This window comes from Prionailurus bengalensis, chromosome A2 (assembly GCF_016509475.1).
Source record: "Prionailurus bengalensis isolate Pbe53 chromosome A2, Fcat_Pben_1.1_paternal_pri, whole genome shotgun sequence".
NCBI classification, from domain to species: domain Eukaryota; kingdom Metazoa; phylum Chordata; class Mammalia; order Carnivora; family Felidae; genus Prionailurus; species Prionailurus bengalensis.
Window position 1 is genome coordinate 136,949,534 of NC_057348.1, and position 4,621 is coordinate 136,954,154.

General features: G+C 33.0%; 1 pseudogene; it reads left to right on the forward strand.

The window, feature by feature from the left end:
- Positions 1-3,620: 3,620 nt before the first annotated feature.
- On the forward strand, positions 3,621-4,269 carry LOC122488311 (annotated as a pseudogene).
- Positions 4,270-4,621: the final 352 nt, after the last annotated feature.

Consider the following 4,621-nt stretch of genomic DNA (forward strand, 5'->3'; position numbering starts at 1 on the left):
TATGCAAAATATTTTTCTATAGTGGGTGCCTGGGTGGCTCAGTCAGTTAAGCAATTGACTCAATTTCAGCTCAGGTCATGATCTCACAGTCATAAAATTGAGTCCTGCATCAGGTTCCACACTGAGTGTGGGATCTGCTTCAGGTTCTTTCTCTCCCTCTCTCTCTGCCCCTCCTCCACTCATGATTTTTTCTCTCTCTATTCAAAAATAAAGAGATATTTAAAAAATATATTTTTCTATATGCCATCAATGAACAAGTGCAATTTGAAATTAAAAGCAACACCATTTGCACCAAAAATGATATACTTATGAATAAGTCTAACAAAATATATATAAAATCAATATAAGGAAAACCCAAAAAGCTCTGATGCAGGAAATCAAAGAACTATAGAGATATAGTGCATGTTCATGGATAAGCATACACAATAATGTCAAGATGCCGGTTTTTCCAAACTTGATCTATAAATTTAATGCAATCCCAGTCAGAATATCAGAAAATTGTTTTGCGGATATAAAAAAAAATGATTCTAAAGATTGTATGGAGAAGCAAAGGAACCAAAATAGCCAACATGATATTGAAGGAGAAGAACAGATAGAGGACTATGGTAAGGGGCTCCTGGGTGGCTCAGTTGGTTAAACATCCAACTTCGGCTCAGGTCACGATCTCGCTGTTCGTGAGTTCAAGCCCTGTGTCAGGCTCTGTGCTGACAGCTCAGAGCCTGGAGTTTGCTTCAGAATCTCTCTTTCCCTCTGTCTGTGCCCCTTCCCCACCCATTCTCTGTGTCTCTCTCTCGCTCAAAAATAAATAAATGTAAAAAAATTTTTTTAAAAAGCTACAGTAATCAAGAGAGTGTGGTATTTGTGGAAGAACAGATAAATAAAATTAGAACAGACTTTAGAGCTTAGAAAAAGAGCACCATAAATATAGTTAACTACTGTTTCACAAAGAATCAAAGACAATACAGTGGATCAAAGGTATTTTTCCTTTCAATTTTGTGAACAAAAACTATTTAAAAAATAAAGTCTTAAAAAATCTTCAAAAAGTAGGCAAAAACATAAACAAAATTTATAGAAAATGCAGAGAGGGCCTTGCATACATGAAAATTTATTTAATTTTTCATATATAAGGGAAATGTAAAACTTACACTGAGATATTTTTCACTTACAAGACTGGCAAAATTTAGATAAACTATGAGATATATAGGTAGATCAATAGATAGGTAGGTAGACAGATGATAGATACATACATACATACATACATACATACATACACAGAGATATTACAGCTCACTCTGTGGTAAGGCTGTGTGAGAAAAAAAGCACTCCTATGAATTACTGAGGCATGCCACATGCCTAAGGAAGGGAATTTGGTAATATCCAACTAATCAATGTATTTCCTTTGAACCCAGTAATCTCACGTCCACAAATTTAAATAGGAGATACAACTTTATAAAGTTGTATCTTTATTATAGTGCACAATTAAAAAAAATAAGCATACTTCATTTTCCTTCATCAGAGACTAATTAAAAAAATAAACATAAAAACTATTTTATGAATTTGAGCAAATATTTCAAATAAAAATTTAAATGAAATTGGACTATAAGAAAAGCACTTAAATATGATAAACTTTACCAAAATTTAATTGTGCACATCATAATAAAAGCGAAGCACTAGTCATGAATATCAAAACCAGGAGTAAGATATTGGTACCTCTACTTAACACAATATTTTTAGCGTATTCTAAATATTCTAGCCAGTTTAGTAAGAATAGAAAATTGAATTAGTAATATAGATACCATATAAAAAGATAAGTTATTATTTTGAATAGCAGATACTTAGAGAACCTAAGCAACTGGATACAAATCAAACCTCAGATCACACAAATTTCTCTGTGCCTCCAACTACCCTGTCTGCTATTCTGAGGATACCAAAATATCTTCAAGGGATTTCTTATAACCTTCAGCAGTATTAATTAAATACACAAGATTGATGGAAATAAGGAGAAATCTCTGAACACGTGAAACAGGTGATAACGCTATGCCTAAAATCAAGAGTGGTCATTTGTTTCACAAAACAAACTAATAATAATTCCAAAATATTGTTTCAGTATAGCTACAACTGCATTTAAAGCTAAATCTTAAAAAAAAATTAAAATATTAAGTAATTAAAAATGCAACTTTTGTCTCAGTTTTCTGAATTTTTCAAAGATGATTTTTAAAATAAATGTAGATTTCACATTGTAAAAATAATGAACTCTTCAGTTATAAATAAAATATGTATACTATTTTCACTGCAACATTTCTTAAATTAGATAACTTAAAAAATTTATGCTTTAGATAACATAAAATAATAGGTCAAGTTTGTGCTAATTTGCACGTTTTATTATTAATGGTGAATAATATTTTTACTTTTGTATCCTTTTGGGATTGCAAATGTTCTTTACTTTTGTATCCTTTGGGATTGCGAATTATTTTTTAAGTTGTTTATTGTTATAGGTAGACAAATTAAATGCCAAATTACATTGCTCTAGTTATTTAAGTGTATTCATCCAAAATCAGTTGTACTTTCCTGGACAAATGAATTATGAAACCAAAGATTTGAATAGGCAAAATGACTTGCCTATTGTTTTACCTAATGATCAATATTATGTAAAATATATTTTATTTTGTTCATTGGGCACTTTTTGAATTTTTACCTCTTAGCTGTAGAGCATAAAAATGTTTCCTATTTTATTAAAGTATGCGGATCTCTTTGGAATTAGATTCTTTAAACAATATGACATTTTAATGAGTATGACATATGAGCCCTTACAAGCCTGAATTTCAACAGATCAAGTTAAATTAAATAACAGAGACAGGTACCGTATGGTAAGCTACCTAGGAGAAATTACAGTATACTGCTATTCATATTGTAATGATTTTTTTTATGCTCACTGTTACAAGAAAAGAAGACAGAATAAGGAATCATTATGAACAAAGAAAAAAGCATGGTAGAGGACATTTTTAGATTCAACTAAATCTACCTCCTTTTGTGTTCTTTTAAGCATTTGTGAAAGGCTAATATGGCTAGAATATGGTAAAATCATAGTGAATATAAGAATCTTCTTGGTCTTTATACCTCCAGTATTTCTTCTCATTACTGCCAGAATTATTTTATAAGATAGAAATCTACTTTAAAAATGCAGAAGACCTTTGTCTTGTTTTTAAGTAACCTTTCCTACCTCAATTGATATGAATCTCTTCCTCAGCCCTTCTTATACCAGAATATGGACTCAAAACACTCCACACCCCCCTCATTTTCTGAAAAGGTCGTGACTCAAGTCTTTGATTTTGCAGATTTTTCTTCTTAAGATTGCCTTTCCCATCTGCATTAGTTTCCAATTGCTGCTTTAACAAACTACCACCATAAATTTAATGGCTGAAAACAACACAAATTATTGTCTTAAAATTGCAGAGAAGGCTGAAATGGTTTGGTGGGGCTGTGAAACACTGGCACCTTCTGAGACTGTTACCTTGGACTTGTCTTTTCTTCTTTCATTCTCTTTTCCAAAGGTATAACCTTCCCTTTACCCCAAACCCTGGCCATGAACTTCTTGCTTGAGGACATTGAAAACTAACTGATTTGAAAATGGAAAACCAAGAACCAATTCTCAATATACCAAACAGGTTTTTATTTCAAAGGAGTTCATTTCAGAGGGAAAATGGGTCAAGCTTGAAAAGGCAATGTACATGGATCCTACTGGTAAATGTAGAACTTGGGAACTGTAAAAAGTACCACCAGAAAAAGGGCAGTTGAATGATGGTATGGCAGTTATCTCACCCCTGAAAAGAACTTGTGATGAGTGCCTCATTCTGGGGAAACAGTTCTGACTGCCCATAGGAGGCTAATGCCTAGAATTACCCCCCAGTTCTCTTGGATGATCATGAAAACCCAGAATCAGCTACTCTTCTGGAGTTTGAGGATGAAACTGGCTATGAAGCTGATGTTTTTCAGTATTCTCCAGCTCTCTGTATGGATCCAGGTATGTCAAATTGTACACACACTTCATCACAGTGACTTAATGGAGATGATGCTGAAAATGTAAGACTCAAAGCAAATCCAGAGATGAAGAATTTGTGTAAGTGATGTCTTTGAAATGATCTGCTTAAGAGACTTGACACTCTGGTAGCTGAAGAACTTCTGACAGTGGATGCCAGAGTCAGTCCCTATGTTCTGGTGCTGACACATGCAAACACAAAGCCATTTAAGGTATCCTTTTTGACATTTTAAGGCCAAGGAACAGTGGCCATGTTTTTGTAAACAAAATCACCAGACCACCTTCATTAAGAATTTTCATTCAGCTTAAGTTTAATATATACTTGGAATTATTTTTTTTCACAAAATTAAAGCAGTGGAGAATGAAAAAAAAAATCCACAAGTGGAGTGGTATCTGAAACAATGACAGAACATAAATATTAATTAGATCCTGGGAAAAAGCCAAAAAAAGGTGAGGTCATGTTCAAGGACAAAGATTATTTGTCAAATCTGATTCAGTGCTAAGCTAGCATTGAGAACAGAACAGTTATGGGAAATATTTTCGATGCTAGTAGACAAGGAGGTATATAGGCTCTGAAGTGAAAGG